General features: G+C 39.2%; 1 long non-coding RNA gene across 1 annotated transcript; it reads right to left on the bottom strand.

Moving 5' to 3' along the window:
* Positions 1 to 21,433: 21,433 nt before the first annotated feature.
* Positions 21,434 to 26,328, bottom strand: LOC148657625 (uncharacterized). The gene is made up of 2 exons (XR_015941019.1): positions 25,618 to 26,328; positions 21,434 to 22,011 (listed from the first exon to the last, which is right to left on the bottom strand). It is a non-coding gene; the product is annotated as an uncharacterized LOC148657625 (long non-coding RNA).
* Between the last annotated feature and the right edge of the window lie 422 nt (positions 26,329 to 26,750).

Here is a 26,750-nt window from a genome sequence, read left to right as displayed (position 1 = left end):
CAGTATATTGTGCATAAAACAATTACACCATCTGTATAAAACATGGGACATACAGTATAGGAGTGTTTCATTAATACTGTAATAAAGTGCATGTTTTAAAATGAATTAGGTGCCTGAGGTAGGAAAAAGTAGTCTAAGACTATGGAATAGTGCTATTTTATTTCCTATGAGTTAGGTTTAGGGTAAAGTGAAGCAGCTGGGATGTCACTAATTCAGTTAAGTCAGGATTTATGACAGGTAGAGAGTGCAATGTGTCAGAAAGGGCTTACTGATTCACATTTTTCCACAATTTATCTACAAACACTACTTCTGCATAATGTCTTCTTCCGTGATTTACAGGCATGTAAAATATGTGTTAGGCCACGCCATATAAAAAACTCTTCCACCCAGCAGGGGCTCTGTTAAAGAGCTCCCCTCCCCCACCCCAACAACCTCACAAACCTCACGTCGCTGACTTTCCATGACAGCTGTCTGCTTGAGTTTCGACAGTCCAACAGATGGCAGCATTTTACAAAGCATGTAAAAACACTGAAGCGGGAGGGTGAGGCGATCATGTAAAAGTTTACTGTTTGTCAGCTGCGTTTTAGGCTTCATTTCCTTTAACATTCCCAACAGGGCTCTTTGGAAAAAGGATGGAAATCTGTGATCTCATTTCATGTGTGACCTTTTGGATCAGGCACTGAAGTTTGGTACACCTGCTTAACACTGTTTACTGATTACAACAATGTGTGGGTAGGATTACTGCCCTACAGTGTTATTTGGAGAAACTGAAGGAAAAATAAAAGTTACAGCTTTTAGAGCTTGAAGTCTAATCGTATTGAATATGGGATGTAACGTGACTATTACCGTTATTATGATTATTAGGAATAATAATCATAAGGATGGTAGCAGTGGCGTTAGAAAGGTGTACAGTGTTTGTATGCAAGTACAATTAACAACAGTTCTTAACATTTTGAGCACCAAAAACAGCTGTTGTGAGATGGTGAGGGTACAGAATATTAAGGCGATTCTGAAATACTTTGCAAAGCTGTTGAATGCTTTGATTCTCAAAATGGTAACATTGTAATCTGAATTCTTGCCTACTGTCTGCTTCTCCATTAACACACTCCTTCAACCAAAGCACAAATAGATTTGCGAAACTATTTATGGTAATTCTCTGTGCAAGAAACATTGGTTTTGAAATTTTAAGTTACACGTGCACTTTTTTAAATTTACAAAAATTTAAATTATGTCACAGCAAATATTTAATGTATTCTTGTAATTTTTTTCTGTCACAGAGTTTTTTCGATACTTATTCAAAGTAGTCAACTTATTTATTGTATAGTATGTTTGCTAAGAGTAATTTAAGAGTTAAGTGGAGCTGGGGGTTGTTTAATCTTTCCTTATTAAGATTTGAGTTTGGGTCAATTTATTATATCTTGGATTTGTCCAGATTAATGTTTTCAGTAAATGCTGAGGCAGTAGGAGATGAAATGCTGTGCTGACGTGCAAATCTCAGCTCTATCAGCACAGCTTGAGAGAAAGGAGATCACTGTGGCTGATCCCATTCACACTAAAAAATTGCCAATCCCAAGCCTGCTGTTTGTTTGTCCTCAGAAATAACCACAGTATCTTCACAGGTGGAGCTCGAGCTGAAGGAACAACTTTACTTCTGAAAAACCAAAGCACAGTTTTTTCTTCTTTACAACTTTAAAATACAGTGGGCAGTAGATTGCTGCCGGACAATTATGTTCTGCAGTAATCTCACTTATGTGGACATCTTGGGATTTGATGTTAATTATGAATGTCTTTGATTATAGGCTGATAACTAGACAGAGGCTATATTTAAGTACCTTTGTATGATTGGACAGTTTTAACTGTTGCCTTAGTAGGTTTCCCATATGAGAGAATACTTTAGATTTTATTGATTAAATAACATTTACATATTTTAAAAATTATAGATGTCTATAATTTTGTCTATCATACAGTAAGTACTTAGCAGTATTTTTCGATGCAGCCACAGACATCCACCTTCATGTTTAAATGCATTATTATTTTTGAATATCAATACATGGAATAATATGTTATGCACAATTTCATCTCTTATAACTCCAGTTATCAAAGTGTATGATACCAAAACAGTGTTCTATGGAAGCTCAAAATGCCATATTTCTTTTATTTGTTTTGTCTCCTAAAATGATTTTCCCAAACTAATAAGCCAGACAGAAATGGCAGGAATATACATTATGTCTGCGCTGTATTGTGAAACAGAAATCTGGATTTCTTATTTCTGGCAGCTGTTATTTTTTCAATAAAGAAATAAAAATAAAATAAGTAAATTACAGCAAATGTTGTATCAGCTGTTGTACAATGGAAAACACACATGTAAAAGCAATAAAAACACAATAATTTATTTTGTTCATCTTTCAATTCTGCATTGCCAGCCTTCACCAATGCAACAATGGAGATCACAAATAATGGAAGAAGCACAGCTCCTATCAGTGGCAGATGGTATTTTGTAGAAAACAGATTCTCAGAATTTGTTTCCTTTTTTGAAGCAAATTTAATTGATTTAAACATGTTGTATTGTTTACCAAAAGGTGTGACAGATTAAAACAAATAATGAATACTTACATCGTTAGGTTTCAAATTCATTGCAATCTGACAAGCTTTTTTATGCTAACATCTTTACATTGCAAAAAGGAAAGGAATACATTTCTCAAAGGCTATAGAGGTGAAATTCCTTCCTTCTATTAAAACATTTTCTTAAGGCTAATCTATATCTGAAACATAAGTTATGAAAGAAGTCGATCCTTTCATTTTAAGATATGCGATCTCCACTCAGCAGTTAGACTGTCACTCCTTTTACAACAATAAAAACTCTATTTCTGCATGTAGTTCCTACCCCTTTCTGTAAACAGGAAAGGACCAAATTTGTGATTACATAAACCATCTGAAGTATATCATAAGTAATGATTTTCCTTGGAAACTAACAGAGCATTTTGGATTACAATCTTAACAGGCTGATAATCTATTTTAAGAGTTTTGAGCCATACGTGGTGCCCGTAGGACTCTTTTTTTCCAGTTTAGTACAAAGATAGTCTTTTCCAGAGGAAAAATGTGTGCAAGAATACTCAAGATAGACAAAGAGACTATATTTATCTCATTTCAAACACACATGGAAACAGAACAGACTAGTCAGATGGGAACTTTGATCTCTTTTGTCAGATTCTAAAAAATTTTAACATGGCGTGAAAGGGCCACTGTCCGTACCACGGCCAAATAAAACTCCATACACATACGCACAGCACAGTAAAATAAAAGAAGAAGAAAACAAGAGAATCCATTCATATTGGTGCATTTGCCAACTGACCTTCTTAAAAAAAATATTTGTTTTTATTTTTGCTGTCATTGTATGTGATGATTTTTTAAACTGTATTTTTACACAGTTGTAATTTTTAGCAGGAAAATGGCAGTAACGTGGGAACAAGACTGTTCTGTAATATGGACACTTGGCGCCTTTACCCACTATGGGCCCATCCAGGATCACAGAAAACCCTAGTCCTCGTGGGAATTCTCTGCTGTAGCCCTGGCCAGTTGCACAAGCCTATTTCAGTGCCCTGCTCAGCCCAGGTACTGGACACGTATGAGACAGGCTGCACTCTGCTCCTCCAGGGGATTAAAGGTGTTCCGTCAGCGTTTAAGGATAATTCGGATAAGTCAAGCCGGCTCTGTAATGAGCAGCATTTGCTCTTTCTGGTTCAGCCGTTCTCTTTCCATTTTCACGGTGCAGTGCCTCCCCTCTTCACTGGCCTGGGTAAGTGTCCTTATGAAGTGCAGAGAATAGAAGCGCAGCAAAAGAGACGCACACGCATGACTGGTCACAACTCCATTCCATTCATTCCAGCCAGCGATGGGAACAACTCCGCTTCACAGGGCCGCTTTACAGTGGGGTTTAATAAGGCAATCCCCCCTTTTCTTTGCGGCTGTCTTTGAAAGCTGCTATTTCGAGAACCTTAGCCAGATTTTTTTTTAAGGAGGTCTATTTCTGTTGTTCTAGAAAAAAAACACTGCCCCCCCGCCCCTTCCATACACACACACAGACAGACCCCAAACCCTTCTACAAGCTCGCGTACACACACACACACACTCACACACACTCGCACAAGTGCACAATATTTACGAATGGAAACTGGAGGGCAGCCGTTCGGAGAGTCGGAGAGTCGGAGAGACAGAGTTGCAGATGACTGCTTCCTCCCTGCAAATCTGTCCAGTGAGGCTGAATGTTCATTGCTCGGTACAAATGTGCATATGGTGTTATTCACTCAGCATAAATGCTGAGCTTTAGTGCATGCATTACACAGAACAAGACAAGTAAGAAAAGAAAAACACGCTTAAATTGTACATTGCAAGTCTTCTGTATTGGAGATTGTAAAAGCTAGGAATGCAGAAGCTATTCTAGTATGACATATCATTGGTTCCTTTTTGGAGCAGCACATGTTCCTTCACCAGAGCTCAATCTGGAGAGGTTTCATTCACCCCAGTGCTACAATTACTTTATTACAAATCACAGACTTCACGTTTGACCCCTTTCTTGTCCATTGCAATTAGCTGGAGTCAGAACACAAATGTGTTCATGAGCACAGTGCTGTTTGGGAAGCAAAAAAAAAAAACGACAGTAGTTTGGAACAGGAGTTGACTGATTTATTGTCAAAAACTATGTGTTTAAGTGTGTGAAATTAAATTATATATTTTCCATCTTCTATCAAAATAATAAAGGAATGTTTTTGCATAACTAAGTTGAGGAAAATAAGCTGTTATTGGAATACAGGCAAAATAACATGGTGTAGCTTTACTTTGGGATGCAATTATTATGTAGATGCAAATTATATACTGTAAGAATTCTCTCGCTTTGTTTACTATTGTATATGTCTGTGTATTTTTCTCTACTTGAATATTAGAGGATGGAATAATCAATTGAAGTGACCCATTCTTTATAGGATAGAGGAAAAGGCTCAGTACATGGTATCTCAAATGATTCCTGAGGACTGTCAAGTAGAAGCAGACCAGGTGATCGTTGGACCACAGGTCTGCGATGCACCACTGAAGGTAACGTCAAGCCCAGCCAATGTGTCACTTCAGACAGCTTCAGTGGTTTGCAGGGGCTGGACAGCAAAGGCACCCGGAGGAACGAAATGCTGCGAAACTGTACTTAACTGCTACCTGCACATCTCATGGAGACAGGAGCCAGCTGCTGTGGGCTGTGCAGTTCCATATTTCCAGCTGTGAACATCTAGAGGAATCAGTGCAGTGAGGTTCTGCAACTGTAATCGCTGCTGCTGGTGGACCAGTAGCTAGTAGTAGTGGTGGCTAGAAGTAGTAGTAGTAATTCTCTGGGGGAGTATATAAATATTATATTTGTTCTTATAATTTGGCTTTGGATAATCACATCCTTGCGATTTATCCTATATTTAAAAGTAATAAATAAATATTTTAATGACACCCAACAGTCTCACACTTCCTGAGCAATGAGATCGAATGACAACATACACTGTGGGCTATTTGGAATTAGAATCTCTTTTTTATAATTATGCATGATATATAAAAGGATGAAGGGATATATATTTACTAGATAGGGGGAAACAATGAAGAAGCTTGTCACCATAGGATGATGTATTTGTGGCTTCATTTGCAATGCATTTGCTGTCTGGCTTCAGCTTAACTTTGGCACCAGTGCTCTATATCTTACAGAACGTGCCCCGAAGAGCAGGCTTTGAATTTAAAAAAGCACACAGCACAAAATTAAGTTTAAAACAGGAATTCACATTTTTTCTTTTTTTCTCCAATTTAATATATTTCTTTCAACCAATATTCTAATCCTTTACCTGTTGTGTTTTTAAAGGTATATTAAAAACTTGGGAATTTGGAAACCCAGAAACCAGACATTTTTAAGGATGAAGGTGCACTATTTCAAAAAGAAAACATCCTTGTAACAGCTTTAATACTTTATTTTAGCAGACGTTATTATATATTAATCAAAATTTTCATTTGTAAATTTTGGTTGTATGTGTTAATGTCTCAGTTGATCTGTGTGTCAAAAATCCTTTCCAATCCATCTTCATCAGCAATCAGATTGTTCTTAGGTACCTTTTAGGTCATTCCGGAGTCTACTTGAAAATGGAAAGTAATCAAAAAAATTAAAAAGCACATGACAAATTGCTGAAATGTTCTAGAACAAAATTATCAAACTTAGAAAATAATGAGTTCATGAAAAAAAGAAAGAGGAAAGATTCAATTTGCACATAAGAGGATATTAAACAGGTGACACATATTACCATTTTTTAGATTGTATTTTAAAGCGGCCATGTCTAGTGGCAGGAAAACCTTTATCAGGCTGTCTGAGGCTGACAAAATCAATTATCCTAAGAAAGAGGTAAATGAATACAATTAGCACTTTTATCCTTAGCTGTTCTTGAAACTGAGCAATTGTCTTGTGTCTTTCAAAACTCCTATAATTCACTAGAATCACTTGATATTTTGTCTTGTAAAGTGGTGGTGGTTTATTTAATTCGGCCGAGATCTGTATGTAATAGCGGGTTACACTATGTTCTGCTGAGGAGTAAACAAGAACACAGGCGCTCTGCGAGGCACACAAAACTAAATGTTGTTCAATCAAAGCTACCTTGCTTTGATTTTAAAACTGACATGCTATTATTCATTTTTTATGGATGGGAGCCGTTTAGTTGACATACAGTACATGCTCAGTACAGTTCAATGCTCAAAACAAACTTAGGCATAAGGTAACGATCACCATTTCAGATCTCACCTGGATACTAAAGCACACTTAGGCTGGTCAAATACAAATAGAACACATTTCAATCTGTTAACCCTATTGCAATGTATTTATTTTTACCCCACATCACTCGTGATGATACAGAGGCTCCTACATCTCTTTTTGAACGCGTTTGGACAGGATCATCTGCAAATTTAATTCAGATTAAATAAAGTTTAAAACCTAATAAAAGTTGGTAATTCTGTGCAATTTGCTACACTAGCAGCTCATTGGCCACAGAGGAACATCTGGGCTTGCATTTCTTGGCAGGCAATTTTAAATCCCTTTGGCTGTGGTGGCCATACAAATTAATTTTCAAATGTCCATTCTCCTGGGGAAGGTTTGTTCTTAAATAGATGTAATGGAACATGAGAGCACAATATATACAATGCGTGTGGTTCATTCTTTGGAAACCGTAAAACAAGAAGATGTGGTCCCGTCTGATATAGCATGTGGGATTTTCATAGGTTCCCAGTCATGACCAAAAAACACATTGTTCTTTTAATAAAAATCTAATTTAATGTGTTCATGCTACTGCTCAAAATGATTTTTCTGCAATAACTCAATACGTAAATCTCCAAAGACAAAAACAATCAGGCCTACGTCTGATTGGCTATGTAATCGAATCTTGTTTCCGAAATTCCTGTGGTTTCACAGTCTAAAATATGCACTTCAGGACAGTCCTGACTCAGTGCAATATCTGGTTTTTTGGTTATAGCCGATGAAGAAAAACCAGATACATCCTGCTTTATCTTGGCAAAATAAGCAGTTGGTTTTCTTTTCCACTTGTATAACATTCGTTTTTAATTTGTATTCGCACTTGACATCTACCTGACTGAGGTCATTTTTGTTTAAATATCTCCCTGTCTATGTACTGTAAAAATATAAATATTAAGTTAACATCGTATTGATCGAATCATTACTTATGATACAAATGGAGGCATGTTATCAAGATAAAAAGAAAAAAAAACATTCGGTGGTTAGGAAAATGTTTCATTGCAAATGAAACAAGCTAGCGTTCATTTAAACATTACCTCTGATTCCTCTGTTGATCTGAGATCTTACAGTATGTTCGTATACTTTTTTTATGGTTTGAAGAGACCTCCTGCTCCTAGCACTAGTTTTTTCCTGTAGACTAAGCTAGGCTGTTCAATTAGAACATAAGAAAGGTTATAAAGGAAAGGCTATTCAGTCCACCTGGCCTGTTTGGTAGTCAGTACTTGATTGATCGGAGGATCTCATACAGCTGTTTCTGGAAAGAAACCAGAATATGAGCTTCAACAACACGGCTGGGAAGTTCCAGACTCACAGATTCCCTGCGGATAATGAAGTGCCTCTTGTTTTAAAAGCACTTCCACGTAGATTCCACATGTGCCCTCTGTGCCACACACGTCTGCTTAACTAGAGCACATGGAGCAAGTGTTATATTTGTATGTAGAGTGCGTAGAGTTGGACCATAAACCCACTATCTCAGGCGTCTCTGATTACCAGAGACGCTCTGACAAGGCTTGTCTCTCTTCTTGCTGGGTTTGAAATGGGAAGTGGTGTTGTAATTGTCTCATCTTGAAGCATATTTTCCGTGCAGTATGTACAGTATGTTACACACCGTCTATTTCATTTGTGCTTTTTATGTCTACAGTCAGTCTGCCATGATAAATCTTTAATTGAAAATGGCCATTTTTGAAAAAAAAAAAAACAGAACTGGCAGTTACTATGCGCTTTACACCTACCCAGTGTGAGATTCTCTGTTCGTTACCATCTTCCTTTCCAGGTGCCACTTACAGGAAGAATGAGGCCTTGTTCCACACCTCTTGTCCAAACGTGCCATCCTGCCAGAGTCATTCATCATTGGACATGCAGCGCACGTCGCCCGGTCCTGGTCCAACCTGGAGGTGCCCTGCCAGATGCGCAGGTCCTCAGGGTCACACACAGCTGGCTAATGATAGATCTCGGGTTCGGTCCAGCAGCATCTAGGAAACAGACCTTGACCGGGGCTCTGTGCATTCACCTGCTGGGCTTCACTAGAACGAACACATTTCAGCGAAGGCCTCCGTTTCTGCTTCAGGGCATGCCTTCACCAAGTCACATAACGAGATGCTCCTGAGAGAACTGAGGGGTTAATGTCTGTGCTCGGAGCTTGGTTTGGGCCCTACTGTCCAGAGCCCGCTGGTCTCACAGCCCAGGTGTGTCATTTGTGGACCGACTGGCATTTCAATAGCGCCGATCCATAATTTTCTGAACCTGGCGGGTGAATGGATTTCAAAGCCCGACAGTGTCTGAATCGCTCGCCAAGCGATCGAGGCCGCTGTGCCTCCTCAGACACCTGTGATCCTTCAGCTGCACCAGCGAGAGCTGTGTCAGATACGGACTCTGCCCAGCAGGCCGTGTGAACCAGAATGAACAAAGATGGAGGAAGCTAGGCAAGACTAAGTGCGCTTGTATGTAGTCCACATCTTTCCTGTGCTATTCTAAAATTTTACAGTCTAAAGTAAGGGGGCGTTAATCTCCAAATTTCCAAAACAAATTTCTAAAATTCTAAAGGAGCAAGAGGAGGTTTGATCCACTCTGAAAGGCAGAGATGAAAAAGATGCAGTGTTTCCACTGTGGATCATTGTATATGTGTTTATAAGCCGCCGTAAAAATTACTTCAAAGGCAATCACCGTCTCACAACTAATTAGCTGAAAATGGACCCAGACACAGTCCTTTATTCCTGCCATGTGCTCCGTTAGGATAAAGTAAAGTGTTTGCATTTTCCAGTTTTCTCAGTGTGATAGCCATTCACTTTGGGATGCTCAGTTGGGATGTTACCAGTGTAAGAGGACCTATACTGTAAAAACAAAGTCCCATGTCCTCATGTCCCATTCAAATTCGTGACGTACTGTAATTAGAGAGCAGATGAACACTTTGCAACAAAGCATTCTCAGGAGGGAAGCACGGAGACAAGCTCTATAACAATAGACAGAAACGAGGAGGATATAAACCAACTGTAGATTGAAAATCTTTGTTTAACCATAGGGGTGACCTTGTTAAGTTTTAGAAACAGTCAAACGTCTGTTGTTTCAAAGGCAAATGGCTCCTAAGGGAAACCACAAAATTGCTTATTGTATTGCAAATGCTGTTTACTTTTTGGGATTAACATATTTAATTCCCTGCAAAATCTCAATGGAACTAATTCCCCAAACCTGTTATTTTCAATTATCCAAATACTGTTATGCTCCTAAAAATCAGATGAAATTTTTATTGATTTATTATCAAATGGGCTATAACATGCAAATGTTTGTTTCTTTTCTTCACCAGAAAAGAATTTATTAAGAGTTTTTAATTTATAGGGTCTATTTTTTATGAAGAAAAAGAAAATCTGTGCAATGCTAACAATACTAAATTCAACTGAATAGCATACATGAGCTCTAAAATACAAGTAATTTTTATTTAGCATTTTTTAAAATAAAACACTAGTAACCTTGATGTGTAATGTACTGTCAATGCATACATATTGTTCAATTTACATAAATGACTTACTGATAATTTAGAATAAACATACAGTGCTAAAAAATCTATTCTACCTATTTTCCCCAATCATTTTCAAAGTGTCATTCAAAGAAGCACTCTAATGGAAGGGGTTCACACACACTGTACTGTAACATGACAAACATAAAATTAGACTTCTAAGAAGTAGTATACGTTATCTGTAAAAGTACTGTTCTTTCAACTACTATGAAATTACAATGACAATGAAAAAAAAAACAATAAATATTCTGGATAATTTGAATGATGCTTTCCCACAACGGTGGAACGATTTCTTGCAATGCTGTCCTTTCTGTGGATTAGATACCAGAGGGACATATCTTTAACCAGTGCACAGTGCTACTTGCAAAGAATCTGCAGTTCTGCTAACTGATTCAGAATTTCTGAGCCTTAAATAAAATGAATGTCAGCGGATAGCCTTGAAGGGTCTTGAAATATTGCCAGTTGTTGTAATACAGATGTAAATTTGTATTTCATAGGCAAAAAATATTTCTGTTTTGTCGGTTGCAGTAAAAGAAAAGGCTTGTAGAATGCATTCTACAGCAGTGACTGCCTACTGTACCCTATGAACATTTAGTTTATTTAATTCAGTGACTCAGCTCTTGAAGACATTTTTTTTCAGAGAGAGCGAAAGATAGACTCAGTCTTTAAGCATTTTCAGGGAGACAAATGGCGTTTTAAATTTAAAAAGACAAATCCAGAAACAAAATGTTTTATTTATGGAAGAGGGCATTCTAACCTATTCCAGATGGTTACTGTGCAGATATGCTTGGGAGAACCTAAGGTTGATCCCTTGAGCCAGCATTGCTGCTGTCTTGTGTGCTGATGTATCATGAAACAAGTAAACATTGAGACCAGTAGGATACTTTCAGCTTCCCAAAGAAATGTGACCTACTGTAGCAGAGGGGATAAATAAACTGCTAAACATAGCAGGGCCCTAATTAGATATTTTGAATCAGCAGTTCTCTTCATCAGGTTCTGGAAGTTGACTACACATGTTATCTATTCCAAATCCATTCATGTAAATGGCCAAAAAGGTTTAGAGTAAAAACATTTTCAATTGTTTAATCTATCTTGTGTTTATAAGATTGTAAAATAGCACTCTACCGCTTCATAACTATCTCAATATTCTAATTTAAGATTATCAAATATTATTGCATGCATGTCAAATTTCAAAAAACTTTTTGAAATTATTTGGAAGGCATGTTAGGTAGGTAAAAGAGGAAGTATGACTGTCTTTTGCACAGCAGGGCGTGTTAATTGTCTTGATGATCCAATCAGCAGCTTTGACAAATCTTAGTAGTGGCTATGAATTGTTTTTTTACAAAAATGGTCATTCGCTATCTGAGTGCAGACCTACAGTTTATGATAGTAGACACTCCTCCAGAGAATACTGTATAGCATATAGTTCTACATCTCTGTACACTCAAGTTTAAATAAAATAATATTATGGACTGTAAATATATTTTCCCTTCCTGATTTTATTTATATACTCATTAATCTATTTGACTGCACTACTGTTTATATATAGAATTGCTAATCAACAATTCCTTCCAAGTGGGGTCTCCATTCAGATTATGAGCTGAAAAGCCAAGGGCTATCTGGTATTGCGATTTGAGTACAGAAACAGATGTTAAATTTATGTTCATCACCACTTTGCGCTGACTAATTCTATGCCCTTTCACCTCCCAAAGCCTGGTTTGGATCTAATGTCGATCACAAGTGAAATCAGTTTGTTAGTTTTATATTAACCACTACTTTATAGTATTATTAGTGCTTGAAATGTTCCAGAACTGAGAACTGGATTTTTTCAATTACTAAGGTTAGAATGCCATGCTACCAGTATTTGATGATGATTATTCCATGCATACAGGAAGTAAAGTAAAAGTTGCTTTAAATATTAATGCTTTCGGGAATTATTTATACTTCAGCAGTACAATATGGTGTGTTAAAAATATGCTTGCGACAAAACCCTGTATGTCATTTTATATTATTGATTCGCTGAGAAAAAATATAGACCTATATGTATTAGCAGTAATAACGAATAATATCAACGTTCCTCCTCGCCCTATTACTTGTTAACATATATTATCGGTTTATTACATAATATTTAATTATTATATGTAAAGTCTATTTAGTCATGTTTATTTAGACACATAAAAACGCTGAATTAATTGATCATTAAAGATAAATTGAAAAGGCAATGTTTTGTTTGTCCACTTGACTGAAGATGAGATTCTGTAGAAAAGTTCATCAGTTACACTGAACAACAGGACTACAGGACCAACTTTGGAGGCGTGCTTAAATATGTAATAACTGGCTCTCATTTGCTATTGTATAATTTGGTCTTTTATTGTAAATAAAGTCTGTGCTCTAAACATGTTAGTAACATGGTTTGTGGCCAAAAGTATCAGAATGCAGCGAAACAGAAGCTGTTTAGGACAGAATTTGTTTATTCAATCACCACTACAAGATGCATTTATTGCAAACTGTAAAACAGCTGCCTGCAGACATCACCAATCTGTTTCTGGCTTCCTGGTATTTACAACGGGCTGTAAAAGGATATTAGGGACAAACAGAGATGGTTGCCTTGAAAAGAAATGTAGCTTGAGATAAGCGTAAAACTTGGAAAACTTTGAGCAGTTCACAACGCCTGTTACTGTAATGCAAGAAACACGCAGAAAAGACAGAAATAAACGCGTTACAAAATTAAAATGAAAAACACCTGGTGTGTTTTCGTTACTTTCCAGACCCATATTTGGTCTTTGTAACACTGATCACGAGTGCCCTGCATAACATCAAACCCTGGGAGAGAGGAAGTGGGAATGAAAGATTTGGTTTAGTCCTTGGAAAGACAGGGATTTAATAGATGGTCATTCATTAGATGGAATCCTTTAGAATGACAAAATGATTTCAGAAACAAGCATTTAACGGGCCGTGTGCATGTGATGCACTTGTCTCTCTGTCTGGGCCGATTTTCTCAAATATTCACATTGGAAACAGGAAACATTTCCTTCATGATTTTCTTTTAATGTCAAATGTAAATGGGTCATGCGCTTCATCTTAGAGCATATACTCTGTAATCTAATCATTTTAAATTTTAGAGGGAGACACTGAAAACAGTCTTGCTCTTGTGGTTGTTAACTGCCAAATGGATCCGCATATTCATGCATCTGAATATAATTACAATTTGACATTTACACACCGAGTTACCGTTTCTTGTTCATTCTCATTTCTTTGCTGTCAAGCAGATGACCCAACAGGTCCCAATTTGAGGTTTCGGAAAATACATTTGTAATGAGTCTTTGATGACATACAGTCAGATTAACATTTAAACTTCGTAAGGAACTGTTATGAAAAGAAGATGAACAATAATGGGATTTAAGAAATGCTTTCAATTACAGTATTTAACAGGGAAAGTGTTAAATGTTGTCTGTTTTCTTTTGGAAGCGTTTCACTTAAGCTTTTAAACTTAAACTGAGAAACACTGATGAAAATGTACTGCCTTTACAACCTGGGGTGTAAAGAGGAAAGAACACGTTAGAGAGATTCGCTCTGGTTTACCTACCTGTGGCTTCACATGTCCGAGTTAATTATAGGTATCTGATGGAATATGGCTCTGTCTCTAGTAGTTATCACCATATTCTTAGTGACTAACACAGACTGCAAGGATTGCTCATTTTTTAACTTTTTGCTAATGGAATAGTGAAAACTCTCCTGGTTTTAATTGGCGTGTTGTAATATCTGCTGTTGGAATCCAAAACTCGCAGCATGTTTGGTCACACCACAAAGTGCCTGCCTGTCCCTTTTCTGCGTCAGACAAGGCGTTCACATTCGGATGGCTTGTCACATCCCATAATGCATGTCGGAGGTATTAGTAAGCGCTGAAAAGGTTACATTTCCACATTCCACATTCGCTCACTGCTCCCAAAGAAATATAGAAGGAAGTAGGTGCCTTATTAGTTTCCAGTTCATATGTAGAACTGATCAATCTCTGTGATGAAGTCCAAAATGAAATGCATCAGCACCACGGACAGAACCTGCTGACACAAGCGATACTGACAGCACACTTATTTCAACTCATTAGTGATTTCCTTATTCTTTACTTAAATAAGTGCACACATATGGTGGGGGCTGTGGAAATGATTGGACCCAAACCACACATACAGTACAGTACAATAGCAGTTCCTTTTTTTTCTTAAATAGAGGACCTTAATCTGTTCTACATTTCCACCTGGTAGATGGGACATTAGTTAGGGAACGCCCTCCTCTTCAGACAGGGTACCAGGAAGGAACCAAGGGTTCCAGAGGGGCTATGTACTGTACAGTATGGTGTTACATTGTGTCTCAAGAAATAAATAAAACAAAAAAACTTCCTTTAATCTACAGTTTGCCTGACCTGAACGGGGGGACTGTGGGAGCCAAAGCACTTATATTTTCTTCAACATGACTGTTTCTGTTATTGTTCTCTTGGCCGATGTGACGCCTTCTGTCAATCATCTGCTCTCTCGTGCAGGAGTGTCCTGCGCCCAGTACCTTCTAACAGGTGTGCCACAACTGCAGCGACAGATTTTGTTAAGCCACCTCATTCAAAATCCGGAGTTTAAAACGCGCCTCATTTTCGTCAACTTGTTTGTGTTTAAAAGGCTTTCGGATCATAATGCAGCGATACACTATTACTGTGATATACAGTACACTCTCTGAACCCGCTGCCCACTTTGGCCTGGGTTTGCGTGGAATCTTTTTTTTGTTTTGAGTTTGTAAGGCAGCATTTTCGGATCTTTGACAAGAACAATGTTTTTATTTCAGCAATCAATGTTCTCAAGAAATGCACTGCAGACATGGACTATAAGACATCTTAATGGACCTGTAAATGTACTGAATTGGGTCTATCAGGCAGAGACACCCACTTAAATTTCATTAACCGTGACTGACCCTGTGCTCTCCTTTCTTGGGAGTAAAACATCACCCCAGACTAATCAAAAGGGGGAAAGTGGGTGGGGTGGGGGTTGAACAATTGTAAAACATCTCCTTTCATCTGTCTGTCCATCTCAAGATGTGAAAAAATATATTAGAGAACAAAGTTTTGACTGTGCACAATCTCTAGATTAAATACTGTTGTTTTCAACGTTTAATAACTTACAGTGCCAACAACGCAAGAAAGGCATCAGCCTGGAACAAAAACAAATCATAACACTAAACCCCACAGCACTGTACAAGAAAATATCATTGATCAAACAACTAATACAGCTAATTTAGTTTTTGTTTTTCAGATTCAATTTGTATTACAGACTCAAGCATTTCTTGAGTGGAAAGGATCTCCTCACACCAACCATGAACTCCAGATAACAAACCCCAAATGTGTGTTTCCTACAGTACATCTTCTCACATGACTGTAGTCATGGACACAGAAGGCACAGCAATGCAGGTTGCATTTACTTATCAATAACGTTGTTTTCAAGTAGCAGTGTTCAGGAAACATGTGAATATCACTGCTGGTATATAGATAAAAAATAACCCATTTAGCTTTTATTTTAGCTTAACCCTTTCTTGTGTCAATGCTTAAATGCTTATTGACAAATCAAAAATAATTAAATTTTTGTCACTGTTTCCATAACATGTGCAACATCCCACAAAACGAATTTGTACTAGTACTACATTATATGTTAAAAGCTTATAATCAACCTAAAAGTTCAACTTACTTGTACACTTACAGTTGTGCCCTGGTTTATGTTAATACGTACAGTATACCGTAGGTCTAATTCTTAGATTAGCAAAACACTCAAACTTTTAGTCTCTGTTCGCACATTTTGAATTATTTTATGGCTATTATGCGAAAGACTAACAAGTTCTACATTTAAACAAATTCCCTCAAATTCTGCCTCTGCTTTATAAAGATCCACTGATCTATCATCCCTAATTATGTCCTTGCTAACAGCCAGGCAATCTAACTGTAATATAAACGGATCTCTGCTCTCAATCACAGCTTGTTGTACCACTTTATCTGCTTGCACAGAAAAGCCGAATCTTTCATTTCTTCTATTTTAGTTTTCCATTCTTCTCCCCAGTGACAATCCAGCCATTGTATCTCCCTCCCACCCCCTCTCATTCCCCTCCCCTTTACTACCATGAGCTATATTACTTTGACCCCAGCCCATCAATCTGCTTCAATTGGATAATGATCTGTAATCACTTTCTTTCAGGGGAGTCTATAAAATGGACCTGGGCCTCCATTCTTCCCGGGAGAGTTCCTTATGTTCACTCCCATTTGATCTAATGCTCCTCCTTTCACAGCACTAAATACCCTCGCACATGGTCTATTCTGTGCACCAGGCACCAGGCTGAGCGCTGTTGATTTTTCATGCCCCTGCTTTCCAAAAGGAGGGCTAAGTGCTACATGGCAGATCTCAGCGGGAGCAAGCCTGAGCCACACCACATCACAGCCCGCCGCTTTCCTCATTAATACTGACCCTTCATTAGGTCGCTTTGTGCTGCGGCCTTGTAATCGATGAGCCTCCTGCTTGGGACACAAAGAACAGTTCTGGGGGGGGGTGAGACGGGACGGGGGTCATGGCAGAAACGCAGAAAGCACACCATGGAGAAAGAGGTCTGCGCTTTTCCATTTTCTAACAAAACTCTCAGGACGCCACAGCAAAGTCACAGAACCCGGGAAATGACCTGCATTCGTGTCTCACTTTTAAAACCTTGCTTTGTTGACATCCAGGGGAGAGATCTGACCGAATGCAGAAGGGACCATAAAAATAGCTAAAGATTTGTATTTTTAAAAAAGAACATTCGTTTTATCTTTACTCTGTACATGGTCATTTTAAAGGTTTGTTTTTTCAGCCCTTTGAAATAAAAATAAAAAAAATAATAAAAAAGTTTTAAGCAGCAAAATTGTCTGAAAAGAGAACATCACATATGCTATTTCAAATCAAGTTTTTATTATTATTGAAATAATAGATTCTACTGAGTCTGCTAATAAATTGAGATAAAAGTTACTTTTCATACATCTGTCAGTATGATACTGTCAGGTACTTGTTTTTTTATCAACAACTTCATGCTGTGTCTTAATTATAAAATTCAGTAAAAGATGATGACAGAGGTTTTTAAAGTTTTCACTTGAAACCCCCAGTAACCAGTACATGACACTTTCAAATCTAGATAGTTACTACAACATTGTCACTGTTGTGCAGGCTTTGAAAGCTAGAACTATACTAGATAAAATCAAATGGTTTGTGCTATGGATTGAATTTGCCATACTAAAGGAGAAGTTCAGTCTGTTTGGAAAAAGATCATGCTTGTATTTAAAATATTTTAGACTTGTCTCTCATGGCATTGTTGAAGAGAAAGAGTTATGAAGAAATAAATATTGAACAACAAATTAGTGAATATCGACATGGTGAAACCATTGATTTAGTCCAGGCTGTTTTTTTCTTTTGAATTTGTCACCACTAATACTATATGTTTACACATGAAGAAGAAATTCAGACTTAAAAGCGAATAAAACATCAAAAAGGTAGTTCCAATTAAACTAAAAATATTAAGTGAATTAAAATTGAAGCAAAACATTTTGGTGATTAATATGACATTGTGTGTAAAGGACAATGAAATTTTCAAAAGAAAAAGATATATATATATACATTATACTGTTCAAGTATGTTTAATATATAATGTAAATAGAAAATAAAGTGAATTGATTAGAATAATGGTACAATTCTTTTCATACTGTTTCGGCATACTTCTAACATCTATATTATTTTACAGGAAACACGTGAAAGTTGTTTTTAATTAAACCAATGTGATTTTTTTATTTGTATTAAAGCTTTTGTTACACTTCCTGATACGCAGAAAAAGCCTTCTACATTTTGAACACACTCAACACAATGGTGTGCTGAATGATTTAGCGCTGTGAGGACAAGTGTGTCTTGTGTATCACAGTCAGTTTTTTACCATTCTGCTGCAAGTTTAAGGCTTTTACACATGGCCCATATGCCTATTGAGAGAACAGCGCCATGCGATCAAGGCACAGATGGAGTCACCCTCCCTATCAATGGGAAACAATAGGAGACGGGATTCAAAGTTAGAGGGGTGCATCCAACCAGATTTAGCAACACAAAAGGTACTTGTAGGAGGCAGGCTTAGAGGAGGGGTACTTGGAGGGTTGGAACATGTCACAGGCAATAAATATCAGTCCTCATGAGGTCTTTTGAGCTGAGGTCCTGCAACGCCAGACTCACAACAGCCCGTCACAAATCACACAGAACAAAAAAAAAAATTCCACTGCAGGCTGTGGAGTCAAGACTACTCCTGGGGCCTAACTCCACTTCGGTAGTGAGCCCAGGGAGAACTACAGACTCCTTGATGAGCTCTGTCTTCCTGGATTTTTACGTTCAGAAACCACAATCACAATGTTTATGGCAGAAGCTCGTGACTCTTCTGCTACCACAGCTTTTTCTCCGGCATGATTTATGGACAAAGGCACCAATACAAACATCATTTAACTGAATATTATGTTGGAGGCCATTCGTAAATACTGTACATACTGGAAGTCGATTAAAATAATTCTTATGGAGAGATGGGGTGAAAATAATGTTTCTGTGGGTGTAGAAGTTGGTACGTACTGTGGGATCACAGGTATATAATTAAGGTGTTTTGTGATTTAAAGTGGTTTATTTTTGTTGACAATGTTGGGAGTGCAATCCCTCCTCCCTTTATAAGGAAGGAGTCAGGGAGTGTAACGGGATCTGGTCCAGGCTCCCATAAAGTGCATAGTTAGGACCCTATGCAGACGGTATAACCCAGAAGTAAGTGGAAAAGGACAACAGGAAAAACATGATGAGGATCAGGATCGGGCTGACAGACAGGGGGGCGTGACGACGGTGATCCAGTGCTCGGGGGGGCCTGGCGCAGGCAAACAAGTCCAAACAGTCCATGGGGGAAATCCGGGGTGCAGTCCAGGGTCCAGGTGCCGGGAGAACCATCAAACCAGACAAAGTTAAAATCCGGAAGGGGATCCGGAACAGGAACAGGAAGTTAAAAACAGGATGACGAGGCCAGGTGCTCCGAGTCAGGACGTCGTGATGAAGCCGATGCCGTCGGGTCTCTCCTGGACCTGCTGGTAGGCGGGCTTCCCGGCGTCCATCTCCCAATGCCGAGCCAAGAATAGCGGGAGCGCCAGGCTTAAATCGTATCAGGCAAAACAGTGGGCAGGTGCACATAAGGAACTAAAATACGAAAGGGTAGGAGCACTAGAAAGAGGAGAGGTATGACGACCGTGACAGGGAGCTGCTGTGTAAGTTGGATGTGAAATGAACCATGCCAGTGGATAAGGTAGAATCGTGATATCGTGCACAGGTAGACATGTGCAAGAAAAGGGCTTGACTTTCTTCTGAACATTCATTTAAAGTTCATTTTCGGAGGTTCACGGAAACCATATTTAAGTCAGAGTAGGGACGGTTTGGATTTGGAATTCGTCAGCCTGGTCTGCTTAACTCAGCCTATCTCTCTGAGTGGACCAGGCCGGTCGGGGAGAGGAAACCACAGTTCGGGTTCTGAAAGCGCTGGAGGCTGCGAGCAAGGGGCTGACGGGCACAGGATGCAGGGCTCGTGCGGGGCGGCGGGAAGAGATGGAAGGGGGAAGGCGAGGATGAGGATGAGGCCTGCTGGGGCCAAGGGTGTGGTGGGCAGGATGCCTGGTGATGAAAAAGGGGGATGGAAAGAAAAGAGAGGAGGAGGGAAAGAGTGAGGCAGTGTTAGAAGAGAAGAGTGAGTCAGGAGAAGGAAGATAAAGGATGGATGCCGACAGAGTTCAGGACCAGGGAGGATTCTGAGCAGGGCCGAGTTTTGGTGTTCATAGGCCCCAGGCACTTTCACTCCGAAATGTGTAAAAAGAGGGGGAAACGCCAGTTGAATTATGTCAATTGACACGATGCACTTTAAACTATTCTAATGCTAAACCACGTGATTGATGGAGCGACCATCGCTTTGATACTTCTAGTTTTTAGAACAGCCGCTAGATAGCGTATGATTATGGATTTGGAGCACCTAGAGTTGATCGCAAGCATGTTGTTTCAGCTCATTTTTCATTAGTCACTAGTGTTTCCCTCCTTCGTGGGCCCTAAAGATTTCGTAGGCCCTAGGCACTACAATCCCGAAGGGAAATCCGGCACGTCCTCGAACCTCTGGCTACCGACACACAGACCTTTCTAGTGTTGGACCTTTCAACTACTCTTTCGACCCTTTTTGGAATCGTTTGCCTCTCCAACCGGACTCTGACCTCTAGCCTGGAACTACCGACAACTCTTCTGCCTTGCTCCTCTCGGACTCGTAGCCATATGAACTACTCGTTCATAACAGCTGGAGGCTTGTGGGCTTGAGGAGACAGAGGGCAGGAGGATGACTGATACAGCCACAGAGCAAGGGGCGCAAGTTTGAGAGACAGACAGATAGATGGGAAGAGTGTGATGTGGGGAGGAGTGTAATCTCCAGATTAGAGCTGGAGACTGTTGAGCTCTGGGAGAAATTTGACATCTGAATGGGGCCTGCTGGGATAGTGGGAACACTGGAGCTGGGTTTCCTTCAGGTGGAAGTAGAGATGGTCCTGAATGGTAATAACAGTTTGTATGTTGGTAGGCAAAAGTGGACAAGGTTATTTTTTATCTCCTCCTGAACTTTCATTAAAAACAGATCAAGGGTGGCAAAAACGAGTAGAACATTTGCCCATTCTTGCTCATTCAGTGGCTTAGTAGCTACGTACATGTAGCTGATTTCCTTTAGATTTCTTAGAGGAGCCTGGAGTTTGGGCCTCTTTGCGTTTGTCTCATAGGAATGACAAAGGAAATTTAATTCAAATTATAAGATGGCAGTACTTTAGCAATAAACTAAAAAGCATTAAACCAAACAGTAGCTACTTAACTACAATGAGCTTTATTGGCTATAATAATCTGTGAGGTTTTAATATTCTGTTTATATATGAACAGAGGCTGAAACTGAAAGTCATATCATCAAGTATGTTTTCCTAATCTTGTGAGAGGTTGTCATTGAATCAATACTTCCTCAGCATCCCCACCCCCACAGATAACAGAAGAAACAAATCTTTGAAAGGGTTTATTTATAACATAGCAGCTTCGGTAGTACATCAATAATATCTTCTTTAAAATATTCATGAGATATTGAAAAGCAGTTGCAAATTGGATTCTCAGATAGTCACATTCTGTTATCCTGTACCATAATTATTATAATGTGCATCAAGCAAATATGGTAATGAAATAAGTAGCTCTTACAAAATTTTAACTGCCCACTAATGACTATTCTCACCAGTGTGAGTGCCATGTGTGGTTTCCTCTAAAAGTCATGGTCTGTATATATCTCTCATTCAAATTGGGAGACCGCTGTATCCTAAGTATAGTTAGGATCAAGGAGCAATGCAACTCTGTCTGTCAAAGCTGCTTCCCAGCAAGGCACAGGATTTCGCTGCTTATTGGCCCTAGCTAATCTATACCCTCCCACCTTGATGGTACTCAGCCAATAGTTGCTGCTCTTGAAGGTTATGGTCACAGTTGGTTAATTGTCCGTAGGGCTCAACCTGTCATCCAGCACTGTGACTAGTTGGACCTCTTGGGACCCCTCCATCCTCCCCAGCATAATGCCTTTTATTTCATCCATCCAGCTTCTAAAAGACAAGTGCAACACAGGTGAAATGATCAAGCATAAGCTTCATTTAGCTTCATGATCTTTGATTGACGTGTTTCTCATTTGGCTATTTTCAAAATAACACATAATCCGAAGTGCGGACTAGATAATGCTTGTGAGATGAAAGTGTTACAAAGCAACTGGGTGCTGCAAATATGTCTAAACGATGAGTCTTTAGTTGTTCAGAACCTTATTAAAGGCAACAGCACGTTGAGGGGCAGGAATGATGAGAAGAGTCACAGTTTAGAAAGCTTTGTTGAGATGACTCTTCCCCAAACCACAGCAATGGTTTTTTCAATTCGTGAAATGTACGAATTGAAAAAAACGTATGAAGGACGGATGAAACAATGTTTGAATCTCAAGACGAAGCTGTGATTAAAAAAAAAAAACATTGTGAAAACATTGAGCACAGTCCCAAAACATTAAAATTGGAAATTGAAGGTCTGGTGTTGATTTGTTAGAGAAAAAAAAAGATTAAAACATACATCTGTTCATGTGGATTTTCTCATGGATATGAGGCTGGGATTCTATAATACTGTACGTTGCATGCAGACCTTTTTTTGGAATAATTGTTCCCTGAATTCTGTCCAGGGGAGGGAAGCTTCACCCAGGCCTGAGGCCTACTTTCCAAAACTCAGTGCTGAAAACCTTAAAACTTAACAGCCATTACCCGTAACCTAGAAGCTCTTGCATGAACCGCAGTTGTAGTGTAAAACTTGGTTTCACTCCCCTCAGAGGATGTTCACCTCAGACGGCTCCAGGGCCAATTTATTTGTCACGTTCCGTGAGTTTCTTCTTGTGTGTGCCGTGTTCATCCAGGGATATGATGCCCGCAAGTTGAGGTGTAATGCGGAGTGACATTCCAATATCACCCTCATCTAACAAGTGCTCCTTAACACTTGTGTGCCCCCAAATCAGAGGCATTTCCCATGCACCTTGTTGGATTTTTAATTGGATTTTTATAGGATGTTGGGCTTCAGCAGACATTCCTGATTTAGGTGCTCCAACTGTCCTGTGCTCATTCCACAGTGTAAAAGTGCATGAAGCATACAGCATTTGCTTCAACATATGAATCCAATTAGAATGTGGTCTGTAAGCACTCATTGTAAAAACCCAAGTTTTCTCTTCCGTTCATACCCATAATATTTTTTAACTCTTTTGCATCAGTAATTCCTTTAACACAGCTTTCACAGCCAGACAAGTGCTCTGATGTCGGGATTCGACAAAAGGCAGTCTTTTCTGTTTAATTTGCGGCTCTGGGCAGCACAGGTTTTGATTATGCAAATATCTGGCATGCTGATAATGGATGTCTGCCATTGGAAATGATCTTGGAAAAGCATTATAAATGAATAGTGCTAGAGTAATAACACAGCGCTACTCAATGCAGTCTTGCGTTGACATGCTACAACGTCACCATCTGTGAAACAGCCCCTCAGAAAGTTCCAAACCACTCCTTGGCTTGTAAAAGTCGGGGCAATGAAACCACCTTGAGGCCCTTGGAAGAAAACTTTGCATGGTAGTAGCACAGAAATTAGACTTTTAACTCACAAACACTGTTCCTATTGACAGCCTGCAGTTTCACTTCACCTTTCATCTCCAGGGTTTGTACTGTAAACCTGTACTTTAGAAAGCAGAATCAGTTTAGGAAAAAGTAATCTCCCTAAGAGCTGTGAAGTTCCTCATGATCAATCATCTGCCTGACGAGCAGCAGACTATCCTTTCAGCAAGTACCAGTGTTAACTTTTGTTCCGCAACAGGAAGACACACGCCAGCAGAAAATGATAGAAATCAGAGTCTTGTTGCCTCTCCTTAGTGAAGGTTTCCAAGCAGACACCCAGCCATTGAGACCATATTATGCTGATGTGCATTCCACTATTTTTGAAGAAACTAGGACTTTGCCTTAAAAAGTAAACATTTTCCTCCATTTCGATCATTTTTTCAAATACATACCTTCAAATACAAATCAACAAACAAACAATGCCTTTTTGTCTAAAGCAATTAGGCTGATTTTTTGGAAATGACAAAAGCAGTGTAGCTTTGCTTGCTCACTATGGGCATAGACCCGTAGTAAAAATCATTACAGCAGTACTGTGGACATAGATAAATGTTTTATTGACCATCAATGACTCTCTAGAGTTATTCTGAGAACAAAAGAGTTGTAAAAAATCCCATTTAAATCATTATTTCCCTTTTTTCTTTCTTGTTCTTGTGCTCCAGTGGTCACTAACCTCAGCTCCCAAGAATCAAGCTTTTCTTCATCTCGTCTCATGGGTTTACCCAGAATCAAATTCAATGAGAAACATGGAAACAGCAGAACAACAATGACTCATTTACTTCAATACAGTCAGTCTCATATGGACTTCCATGTACTGTAAGTTAGACTTTAAAATTAAAAACATACAAAAGGATGAAATCATCCTTCATACATTCAATCCACTTTACATCCATTTGTATATGCGTATGTTCTGGGTTTGTGAAGGGGTTACTGAAAGGTGGATTGGACCTACATGGAACAGTTAACTGAGGCTGAAAAAAATCATGACATTTCATTGCTTTGGACCAATGAGAATGAGAGTAACACAAGCACCCTAAATTCTTGAGGCTTAAGCTTGCCTCATTCTTTCTCAAATAATTTTTTTTTTTCTCTCTCTCTCTTCATAACTAATTCATGCTGTAACAGCTTGCAAAAAAGTCTAAAGTTCTCTCTGTAATAGCAAACACATTTTACTGGAAGAACCCCTGTCTGTGGCAGGACATTTCAAAACAACAAAATTAAGATGTTTCCTACAGGATATTATATCGATATTACGAGAGCTACTTTTTCTAAGACCTCTAATAATGGAACAGGGGCTGCAGATTGTTCCAAGTACTTGACTGAAACAGAAGGAGCTGAAACAGAGCTCAACTGCTACAGTTTTAGAGTGATATTAAAAAAAACTATTAGCAACCGTGGAGTCCCTAAACACTGTGGAGCTGAAATCCAGCCAGAGTTAATAGAATTAAAGCTACAGTATATGATTCACACTTGCGTTGAGGCAGAGATAAATGTAATCAATATAGCACTTAACCACTTTCACTATCTGAATTAATGACAACACAATCATGTTTGTGTTGTCTTATATACAGTGAACAGGAGGTACATTTTTACCCAAGAAGTTGTGGGAGTGCGGGGCTACCCAGAAGAGACAGCTGGATTCAAGAAACAGCTGGATGGGCTTCTTGGTTCAATTAGCTACTAACTACCAAACAGACTGGATGAGCCAACATGCCTCCTCTTTCTTGTAACCTTTCTTAAGCTCTTATGTAAAACATATCATAAATTATCACTTTAAGGTTCGAGTTGAACAGGAAACCCATCTGATATTCACACAGATTAAATTAACAGATGCAATATTAGAAACTAGTACAAAACTCTCAGTTCGGTCACAAGGAATGAGACATCTCTCATAACAGACCTCCTTTAAAGTATGTCTGTGTTCTACAGACAAAAAATAAAAACAGGAAGCAAAACAAAGTTGTAAAAGAAATTTCTTACAAGTGGTTGCAGCTTCCTCTTTTTGCAGTATGGCTGGGCTTTGTCTCTCACCTGCTGAAGCAATACTGTACGACTCTTTCTAGGTGTGTGGTCACTGGTGCGTGTTGATACTTCTCCCAGAAGAGAAAAAAAAAAACATTCTCAGAGCAGGCAGTTGAGTCTCAGACTCAAGCTTAAATGATGCCAGGAAAAGTATCATGACTCAGAAAATACCGTTTCTGTTGGGACTGCTGACAGAATTACGAGCTGTGCTGCGAGTCTGCGTTAGCGCCGCTTCCTTCCAAGCTGCCGTGACGAGTGCTCCAGGTACGCATCTCTGAGACAAGCCGTTCTCCTGCCATGCAGATTTGACTGTTTTCTTTTGTTGTTGTTGCTCCTTTTCCATACACCCCCCCCCCCTTCCCCTTTCTTTTCATTTCTGAACTGACAACAGATGGTGTTTTAATAAAGTCCAGTAGGAATATGACTGTGAGTAAACAATGCAGCGCATGCCAACTCAGTAATTGCTGGGCACTGTTACAACCTCCTGCCTTGTGAAGCCAAAGAGGGAGGAGACGAGGAACACATGCATATAGCTAGTGGCAAGAGCCAAGTTCACAGCTGCCGGGGGAATGTGGAGTGCAGCCCTACCAGAGAGGCTGGTTTGCAGCTCCAGGCTTGCATCTTGGCTCTGGCGCTGCGGTACCCCCGCCAAGTTGGCAGCTCATCAGAGAGTGGTCACTGGCTTTTCGAGAGTTGCAGAGACTTGCTACCTTGACATAATTCAAAGCTGTGGCTGATGGCTCGGTCGATCCTGCTTTTACATATTCTGTTTTTTATCCCCCGCTCTCTCTCTCCCTCTCTCTTCTCCTGCTCCTTTTCCAAAGCAGTAACTAAAATTTTATGTGGCGCTTTAAAGAGTGGGGATGCACAGTGCAGTGTAGTTAATTTTCATACCTCAGGGGCAGCACAGTTTTACACAGGAAGCAAGCCCTGCCATTTCTCAACAATAAATACACCTTGCAATTTAATCCCTTTGTAAAACGTTCACAGCATAATATTTCAGTTCCCACATGTTTAACACGCTTCCCAAGAAGCATCATTAAATCTGAACCCTGGAGGTACATCTATCTGTGGTGATCCTGCCTTAATATTGACGCCATCGTAATAAAGCATCATAGCTAAAGTTTCTTTTATATCACTGT

This window comes from Lepisosteus platostomus, chromosome 8, assembly GCF_059453375.1.
Source record: "Lepisosteus platostomus isolate fLepPlt1 chromosome 8, fLepPlt1.hap1, whole genome shotgun sequence".
In the NCBI taxonomy this organism is placed as follows: domain Eukaryota; kingdom Metazoa; phylum Chordata; class Actinopteri; order Semionotiformes; family Lepisosteidae; genus Lepisosteus; species Lepisosteus platostomus.
The sequence above is the reverse complement of the archived record's forward strand: the minus strand, read 5'-3'. Positions and strand labels throughout refer to the sequence as shown.